This window comes from Falco rusticolus, chromosome 4 (genome assembly GCF_015220075.1).
Source record: "Falco rusticolus isolate bFalRus1 chromosome 4, bFalRus1.pri, whole genome shotgun sequence".
Lineage (NCBI taxonomy): Eukaryota > Metazoa > Chordata > Aves > Falconiformes > Falconidae > Falco > Falco rusticolus.
Window position 1 is genome coordinate 74,363,282 of NC_051190.1, and position 10,643 is coordinate 74,373,924.

Genomic DNA, 10,643 nt, shown 5'->3' on the forward strand with positions numbered 1-10,643 from the left:
CTTCTGTTAAACACCAAATCCAATGTGGAAAAGTATTTTACAAGGCACGTGGATTTTTTGTCATAACAGATGAGAGATGTTAATCACATGCCTGCTAATGCTTCGTCATGCTAAAGATCAGCAGGATAGCAAATAATTTTGGATCAAGAACCAACTTAAGCAGAAAATGTTCTTTTTAGTAGGACTGTCTTTGCCATTTAAAACCATCACTTATATAACATGATAATCATCATGATATAACATGATAGCCAAGAGGCTGATCTAGCACAGGATCATAAAAGCCACCTGGGAAGCAAGAGGTGTGTGGGAGCTTGCGGGACCACCTCTACAGATGCTGTTGGATTGCTGCTAGCATGTCCAAATACTTCCCTGCTGTTTTGTGCTCCCTGTAGTGGATGTATCTGAACTCTTTTGTATGAAGAATATGAAGCATGTTTTCAGGGATTCCCAATGAGACAGAATTTTAAAACTAATTTGGAAGTGCCCCTTGCAGCTTCCAAATACAATTACGAGAAAAGCTGGAAAAAGAAAGCATCAAGCTCCACAAGGAAGAGAAACCCTCCAGCATAGAAATTAGTTCCTGCTGACAATGAAGATAGGAAGAGACAAATTACAGCTTGACAGGGAATGACACAAATGAGATCAGGATATGCTGATGTCTGGTTTTTGCTTACATAATGAGTTTCCTTCTCAGCTGACTTTTTCTCCATCACTTTGAGAAAGGAAAACTAAGGTTTTGATGTATGGTCTGGTTTTCCAGGCTTTTAAGGACTGTGGAAAACTAAAAGGCAAAGAAGCGAAACATGAGGGAACTGGAAACAATTAACAATGCTATTAATGTATTTAAATTAAGAATATGTTTTGGGGTTTCTGCATTGTGGGTATTTTCTTTCTGAAGCATGTAGTTGACCAGCATTCGCCTAGCACATGACATATTCCTTAAGCTTAATAATTCATTCTACTACGTATGATAAATGGCTCATCTGATCACTCATGTTGTTTCTCACTGAAGTACAGAAGTAGGATGCTGCCCTAGGTTAATAGACAACAGCCAGTCCCATTGATTTAGTCAGTGTGTGCTGCTTAGCAAATGCTTTAGGCTGGTTACATTAGCATGTGGCTGGGTGTTCACTTATGCAATTATAATACGTAATAATAATGAAAAGACTGCTACGGATCTTAAAGCCGACATTCTAGAAATATGAATCCCTTAAAAGATTTAGGCAAGTTTGGGGGTTATAGTTCATTATATGTTCACAAAACCACATTTTTTACTTTCATATGATGAATAAACCAACATTAATTTCACCTCTCTTGTTTTCACAAAGGGTTGACCTTGGTTGGCTGCCAGTTGCCCACCAAGCCACTCTCTCACTCCCCCTCCATCAACAGGATGGGGGAGAAAATAAAAAAAAAAAAGCTCAAAAAAAAAGGATGGAGAGATCACTCAGCAGTTGTCATCATGGGAAAACCAGACTTGGCCTGGGAAAGATTAATTTAATTTATTGTCTATTAAACAAAGTATGAGAATGAGAAATAAGAACAAATCTAAAAACACCTTCCCCGCACCTCCCCTGTCTCCCCAGGCTCAACTTCATTCCCAAATCTTCTAATCTCCTCTAATCAGGCAGCTCAGGGGGATGGGAAATGGGAGCTGTGGTCTTTGCCATTCCTTCTTCTTCACACTTTTCCTCTGTTCCAGCATGGGGTCTCTCCCACAGGATACAGTCCTCCACGAACTTCACCAATATGGGTCCTTCCCATGGGCTGCAGTTCTTCAGGAACTGCTCCAGCGTGGGTCCTTTCCATAGGGTGCAGTCCTTCAGGAACAGACTGCTCCAGAGTGGGTTCACCATTCTGGCTACAGGTCCTGCCAGAAATCCTGCTCTAGATGGATTCTCCATGGGGTCAGGGCTTTTTGGGGGGCATATCCACCTGATGCGGTGTGGAGCCCTTCATGGGCTGCAGGGGGACACCCTGACTTACCATGCTCTTCACCATGGGCTGCAGGGGAATCTCTGCTCTGGAACACCTCCTCCCTGTCCTTCTTCACTGGCCTTGGTGTCTGCTGTTTCTCTCACATATCCTCATGATTCTCTCCCAGTTCCTATTTTGCAGCATTTTTCACTCTTTCTTAAATACGTAATCACAGAGACACTACTAACATTGCTGATGGGCTCAGCTTTGGCTAGTGGTGGGTCTGTCTTAGAGCCAACTGGAACAGGCTCTGTCTGACATGGGGGCAGCTCCTGTCCTTTCAAAGAAGCCACTCCTGCAACCCCCCTGCTACCAAAACTTTGCCAGGTAAAGCCAAGACAATGGTACATGTAATAATGTTAGGCAAAAAAAATCTCTGAGAGGATACAGACAAAAGAACCAATTAAAGTGCTCACTTTCCAACAATTAACTAGCTTTTGTACTCTGGACTCCTGCAGTTATAAAGATAGCTTTGTTGATGGCTAAAATTATATTTGGATTGATATTTGGTTAGCAGAATTTACACTGGGAAACTGCAGCGCTCCTCTGGAAATTCTTTACATGGCCCCAGGCACTGCAGGCACACAATTTTAGCCATCGGTAGTGATAGAAACATCTACAACTAGCTGCTTCACAGCTCTCTTCACTTGTCCCTTTCCCCACCCCAACAATTAACTTTTGGCTAAGATGGCATGAAAATGTAGCAAGATGTTACTGGTTACATTGGTTGTTACCGAACTCCTGTTGGAAAGACATGTACAGATCCTTCATTCTAACTCTGCCTTCGGAAAATGAATGTTTTTATTGCTCATCAAGAGGAATGTTGTAATTAAAGGTGTAAGTGCTATACTTCAGCTTTTATTTTCCACTGGCAAGAAAAGATAAGGGGATTACGCAGAGCAATGAAGAAGGCTAACGTGGTTAATTTTACCTTCAGTTTGGGCAACGTAGTTATTTATGATGTAGTGGTTCACAACTGGTCTGGCTTCCACAAATATATTTAGTAGCTATGGGCAATTTTTTCATTATTTTACACTGGCAGCATATCAGACTTCTGCCTTGTATTTGTATTCTGCATCCTGTCTCCTTTTTCTCCATATAGGTCTTTCCCTTTGACTTTTTGCCCCTGTACTCAGTCTGGCTGAGATGGAGTTGATTTTCTCCATTGTAGTCTTTATGGTGCTGTGTTTTTGTTTTGGATTTGTGACTCAAAAACTGTTGATAACACACTAATGTTTTGGTGAAGAGTGCTTGCACATCATCAGGGCTTTCTCTTTTTCCCATTTTCCCCTCCCAGCAAGTAGTCTGGGGGTGCACAAGGGATTGGGAGGGGACACAGCCAGGACAACTGACTCCAGCTGACCAAAGGGACCTTGAACTGACCACACAACAGTGACACCATGCTCAGCAATAAAAGCTCAGCGAAAGGAGAAGGAAGAGGAGAGACATCTGTGGTTTGGTGTTTGTATTCCCGTGTAACCTTTATGAGTGCTGAGGCTGTTGCTCACAGGAAGTGGCTGGACATCTGCCTGTTGATGGGAAGTAATGAGTAAATTCCTTCTTTGCACTGCTTGCACGTGTTGCTTTTGCTTCACCACTAAATTGTCTTTATCTCAACCCATGAGTCTTCTCACCTTCCTTTTGTTTTCTCCCTGGCTTGCAGTAGGGGGAAATAAGCAAGCAGTTGGGTGATGCCTATGATGCCTAGATGTCGACCAACAACTGCCGCCCTCTGCCCCTCCCCCCCCCCATCATTCTCCAGTCAGCCCTCCACAGCTCTCCAGACTCCTCTTTCTGCATATCAATCTCTCTGCTACCAGCACAATTGCAGTTTCCCTTCTCTATCACCACGTGCAAAGGTCAAAGCTTAAATAAGGACTGCTCAAGCTGTGTGAGGGCTGCTTCTAGACACTAAAAGGTGAGAGTTTGCTCTTCTTTAATAGATTGTGTATCTCAGTGTTGATGGGATTTGTGCAAGTGCTCAAGTGCTTTTCTGAGCCAAGGGTTGCATTCATAACTAAATTTGAAGACATTTGTGGTGGCAAGTTGTTATTTTAGCCTGGAGAACACCTTTATACTTAAACACAAACCATCGGAAAAAAATAACAAAACACGCATTTCATGTCATTAAGCTATCAGAGCCTTTATATTTATAAATAGACAAAAGACATTTCAGGTTGCCTAATTGCATTTCTGCATGAGCAGAATGATGTTGCCTGCTGTCACTCATGCAGGTAGATAGAGTGATATTAATGAAAACAGGCATCAAAAAAGGAGGTCTCTCTTAAACCGTTAAAAATAATTTTATTGACTGTCTACAGCAGTTCAGTTGATGTTTGTGAGCACTTTTAATTTGTTTAGAAACAGAAGTTTCACTGAATAGAACTGCGTGACCCTGTGATTTTCAGAAATCAGTGGGAATGAATGAGGAATCACCTGTTTCTCCAGGCTAGACAGCAGCAGCTGCAGTCAGCGGGACCACTGTAGCTGGATCACTCTAGTTATTTTTTTAAAGGTGACTGGCAGGGCACCATCTGAGATGGCTTCAGACTCTGGAACAAGCTCTTCCACAGCTTGCTCCAAAGCACGCTGAATTTGGTGACCTTCTGGTCCTGCTGCAAAGGACATCTGTTTGACAGGGCTTTCAGAGGATTTTAAGGGTGAAGGCATTACACAGACCTTTCTGGATGTGGCTGGCTGGATTCCTGCTGAATTGATCATTTAATTCTGCTGAGATTCAATTTTACTGTTAATTGTGTTAGAGCACCTCAGATCTGAGATAGGCATCTTCTGGGGTTTTTATGTGGGTTTTTTTGTTTTGTTTTATTAAAGTGAATGAGATTAGCTTGTGTTTTGCTGAATCTGAGTGAAGATAAATACTGTATCATTTATTACCTTGTTGTTTTGATCTTGAACAGAAGAAATTACAGGATTAATTCAACTTTCTTTTTGACAAGCCCCCAAAAACCTGGTGGTTTTGCAACCTTCAAACTTAGAACAAAAGAACACAAAGAAATTGGTTGTTTGCTAAACTGTTGAGGAAATAGGAAAATTTAAAATCTGAAGCTAAGACACTCAAGACACTATTTGCAATTCAGATGAAAGAAAACACTCGGTACAAAACTAAAATGAGAAAAATTAAGAATGAAAAATCAATATTTTAGTTTTATTTAAAAAGCAGAGAACTTGCTCCCTACATGTATAGCCAATACCTATTAATATAAAAACACTTGGCTAGTATTTTTTCTGGGTTTAATTAACATCCTGCAGTTTTTCCCTGTATAGTATTATCTCTTCTCATAGGTTGTGGTGGTCCAGAGCTCACATCATTTCAAATTTAAGTAAGAACATTGCATGTTCTTGGTCTAACAATGTTCATTATGATTTTTTTTTTTTTAAAAAAAAGCTCATTATATTAACTTGCTAGAGTAAACCTGAAACCCCACAAATGCTCTAAGCGGCTTGTTCCCCTTCACTTGAGTAGCGATGTCCTGAGGGACATTTAGAGCAGCACAGATCAGAGCTCTGCAGATGTACCAGCACTGACCCACATCCTGACGTATCTGGATCCTTCAGTGTGGGAATCCATGCTAACATAAAGCCTGCGAATCCCAGTTCGTAATACATTTACAAGATCATGTTCCTACAGAAAACTCAGGGGAGAAACAGCTCCTTATTTGGTTGTTATTCACTCTTCTGTTTTCCAAGTGTGTAGGCAAGCCAACAGGGGTGAAGAATAATACTAAGAGATTGTGAAACCTCAGGAGCCATGAAATGCAGAGATACTACTAGTGCTTTAAAAAATCCCTAAACCACAGATATGTTGGTCTGGAAGGTTACAAGGGGAATATTGTTATACCCTGCCTCTCTTTTATTCTCTAGTCCTTCATTATTAGCCATTATCAGAGATAGGATGCAATGAGATGAACCTTTGATCTGACCAAGTATTGCCATTTTTGTTCAATTGTGTTGTGTAAGCAAATGCTGGGTATTGCTCTAACACTAGTGTACACTGATGCAACTGAGTAGATTTTTGTCTGATAATGTTGTCTGTCCTTTCCTATGTTGTCATAAACTTAAGCTTTCATCACAATTCCTGTGCATTGCTTGAATATATGTTTGGGCTCAACATATGACTGGGTATATCTTTTTCTTCTTCTGTATGAGGCTGTAACTGTTCCAGGTAAGAACGGTATTTTTAGTGCCTGCTTTCCTTCAACCCGTACCGTAATGTGCCAAGGTCATCTTTATTACAAACACTGCATAATGCTCCTAAAATAGTCTGTGTACATTTGTGCCCTCACAGTTTCTTTTCTTAAAAGATTGCTTTGCTTATGTCTGTAAAGCATCAGCATGCAACAACCTTTTACTTGTGAAATTGCCTTTCCCTTTGCTAGTCATCCTTTTGACACATAAATGATCATTTTAGATTTTTTAATAATTGTGCTGCACCATTTACTTCAGCCTGAACCATTTCACCAAATAACAGTCAACTTTTAGTAGTCTTCAAAGGTGATTTATGAAATAATAGTTTGAATGTTCTTTGCATTTTGCAATTTATCCATTAATTCAGAGTATTGTATTTTTATTCATTCAGAGTATTTTTAGTTTATTTCTGTTTTGTGCTTTAACCCATTCATCTGTCTACTTAGTACGTAACAGGTATTTTTTCATTGTCAAGGAAGTAACTATGAACTCCAGGATTTCTAAATACATATCAGGCCTCAGAAACACACCCGTGACCACAGCTGACTTCTGGGATCCAGTGCCTAAAAGCCACTTGCTCTTAGTGTCATGTTGGCACAGTATATAGGATCTTATAACTTTGCAAGGGACTAATGAACACCTCTAGAGGTATCAAATACCAAAAAGCTGTAAGACGTAAACTGACTTATAAAGATGTGAACTGAATTTTGCCCTCACACTGTCCTACATTATAAACTATAAGGCAATAATTTTTCTTTTAGCTGTCATTGCTTTCAGATTCAAACTCCATGAAGAAAGCAAATGCCATGGCTTAGGGCATAGTTCTGGTTTTAATACAACTGACATCTGCTTTTTTCTAATACTTCAGAATTAAAAAAAAGCCCCACCTGTTTTCTAGAAAAAAATAATGTAAAAGGGGTTAGAATTGGGTTAATCAGTGATTCACTGAAATCCCCCACTGGTGATAAGGCAATCTTCTGATCTCCTCTTGTGTTTAGATTTCTTTGCTCGATCTTGTCATTTGTAACAGTGCAACCTGCTTTGCGAGGGGAAAAGAATATGTGACCAGGACTTACAGCTTGCTTCACAGTGTGCTGCGTCACAGTGCTGTCTTTTACAACAGCATTGCCTTTGAGACATTCTTTTTTTTTCATCTGCAGCAGTTTTCATGAATAAATTACTTTAAAAAAAAAAAAAAGTGAATTTGTGAAAAGGTCTTTTTGTGCCCTGTAATTATCTCATAGAATTTAATCTCGGAAGGTACTGACTAAAATGCTTAATGCAATGAAGTAGAAAATGTTTAACTTTTGCTCATTTTTAAAACAATCTGTTTTCCAATATGTACAATAATGATGAGGTGTATTTTTAATATACCATGTATTGTCCATGCTTGAGTATTCTTTCTTTGACAGGACCATTATTCTACCTAAAACTAGAAGAATGAGTTTTTTTCACTTGTAAAACATTAAATTGCTGCTTTCTAGCTCCTACACCAAAGGAAAAGGCCCCAGTATTTAACACTTTTTAAACAACAGACCTCTGTGTGAACTGAAATTAAAAATAAACAAACCGCCCCTGTGAGTTTCTGTCATGTAAATTTCAATTTGGCACTTTAAAGGCTGGCTACATAACTTCCATATTATGAAAGCTACCTGCTTAAAAGATACCTATTTGTATTACAATAAGTGCTTAGCAAATTGAAGCTTGTACTAGCAGTTCTATTATTATAAGGTATTTTCAGAAAGTTGTAAATTATGTTTCTTATCTCTTTGAGTGTGACAATGCAAAATATAACCCTAATAATTAATGTGGTTGGGGTTTTTTATGTACATATAATTACTAAAATCTTCTTCAGATGTTGTTAGGTTCTACCTTCAGACTGAATTTTGCCACATAACTGTTTAGTGACATCAGCCTTCAGCGTTTTTGTGGACGACAATTACATCACTGGTGGTTGCAATGATAGGTGATTTCTTTTTCCCTCAAGATGAAGAACATTACAACTATCTTCTTTGGACTTTTTTGCTCCAGAAGGTTTTTGCATCAAAGAAGGATAGATAAAAAGCTTTAGCTAAGTTATAGTTGCTATCATCTACATGCTCTTTCACATGTCATTTAACTGGCAGTATCAGAAGGCAGTCAGTCCTTCACAGAGTCAGGCTCACCTAGAATTTAGTCCACCCAATCTACATTTTCATTTTTTTAGTTACCGTCTAATTATGAAGATGGCAAGCTGAAGGTAGGATAACCCAAACAGAATCAGTTTTCCCATGTTATAGACCCTATTTATGTGATTTGAAGACAAAAGATGAGAATTCTTAAACAGCATCAAATTTTGGTATTTGTAGAGAGGATTTCACTGTCTCATTAGCATCTGCAATAATTAATTGATCGACTACTTTGAAAGATGTGGACACTAGAAATTAATGTCCATAGAACTTTAAACAAGAAAGCTTTATGGGAATAATGGTAGGCCATATTTTTAGAAACCCCTCCTTCACTTCCACATACACAATTCTGCCCATTAAGACACTACCACACAGTTGTTACCACTAATCTGTGTTTATGCAAGTAATGCATAGACCACCCAACCGGGATGAAGAAGCAGGTGAAATATTCTATAAGCATCTGGGAGAAGTCTCACGATCACTAGCCCTTGATCTCCTGGGGGCTTCAACTTAGCAGATGTCCACTGGAAATACAATGCATTAGAGAGGGAACAGCCTAGGAGGTTCCCGGGGTGCGTGGAAGATAACTGCCTGGCACGGCAGGTGAGGAGCCAGCTAGGGAAGGCACCTGCTGGACCTGTTGTTCGGAACAGAGGAGGACTTGTGGGTGATGTGATAGTCAGAGGAAGTCTTGGGCACAGTGATCACAAAATGATACATTTTCCGATTCTTCGAGAAGTGAAGAGGTGAGACAGCAAAACTGCTACCTTGGCCTTCCAGAGGGCAGACTTTGGCCTTTTTAGGAGACTGGTTGACAGAGTCCCTTGGGAGGCAGGCCTGGAGGGCCAAGGGGTCCAGGAAAGCTGGACAGTCTGCAAGAAGGAAATCTTAAAGGTGCAGGCACAGGCTGTCCCCGTATGCCAAAAGACAGGCTGGTGGGGAAGAAGACCAGCCTGGCTGAGCAGAGCTTTGGCTGGAACTCAGGTGAAAAAGGAGAGTTTGTGACCTTAGGAAGAAGGAGCAGGCAACTCAGGAGGACTATAAAGTTGTTATTAAGTAATTCAGGGAGAAAATTAGAAGAGTCAAAGCCCAACTAGAACCTAATCTGACTACTGCCATAAAATACAATAGAAAAAGTTTCTGTAAATACATCAACAAAAGGAGGGCTAAGGAGAATCTCCATCCTTCAATGGATGAGGAGGGAAACAGAGTGACAAAGGATGAAGAAAAGTCTGAGGTACTTCATACCTTCTTTGTTTCAATCTTTAATAGTAAAAGCAGTTGTTCTCCAGGTACCCAGCCCCCTGACCTGGAAGACAGGGATGGGGAGCAGAATGAAGCCCCCAGCATCCAAGGGGAAATGGTCAGTGACCTGCTGCACCACTGACACACAGGTCTATGGGGCCAAACGGAATCCACACAAGGGTACTGAGGGAGCTGGCAGAAGAACTTGCCAAGCCACTCTTCATCATTTATCAGCAGTCCTGGCTAACTGGGGATGTCCCAGTTGACTGGAGGTTAGCAAATGTGACACCCATCTAAAAAAAGGACTGGAAGAAGAATCTGAGGAACTACAGGCCTGTCAGCCTCACCTTGGTCCCAGAGAAGGTTATGGAGCAGATCACCTTGAGTGCCATCATGTGGCATGTACAGGACAACCAGGTGATCAAGCCCAACCAGGATGGGTTTATGAAAGGCAGGTCCTGCTTGACTAACCTCATCTCCTTCTGTGACGAGGTGACCCTTCTAGTGGGTGAGGAAAAGGCTGTGGCTGTTGTCTACCTAAAATTTAGTAAAGCCTTTGACACCATTTCCCACAGCATTTTTCTGGAGAAACTGGCTATTCATGCTTTGGATAGGCGTATTCTATGCTGGGTAAAAAACTGGCTGGATGGCTGAGCCCAAAGTGTGGTGGTGAATGGAGTTAAATCCAGTTGGTGGCCCCAGGATACAGTATTGGGGCCAGTTCTGTTTAATATCTTTGTTGACAGTCTGGATGAGTGGATGGAGTGCACCCTCAGTCAGTTTGCAGGTGAGTTGTGGGGGAGTGTTGATCTGCCTAAGAGCAGGAGGCTCTGCAGGGGGGTCTGGGCAGGCCGGGCTGATGGGCCAAGGCTAACTGTGAGATTCAACAAGGCTCAATCCCAGGTCCTGCACTGGGGTCACAACAGCCCCACACAACACTACAGGCTTGGGGAAAATGGCTGGAAAGCTGCTGTTATCGATTTGTTAATAAGTTAAGATTGATTGACTTTATTTGATTGATTAATTGATTTTATAAAATCATTTTAT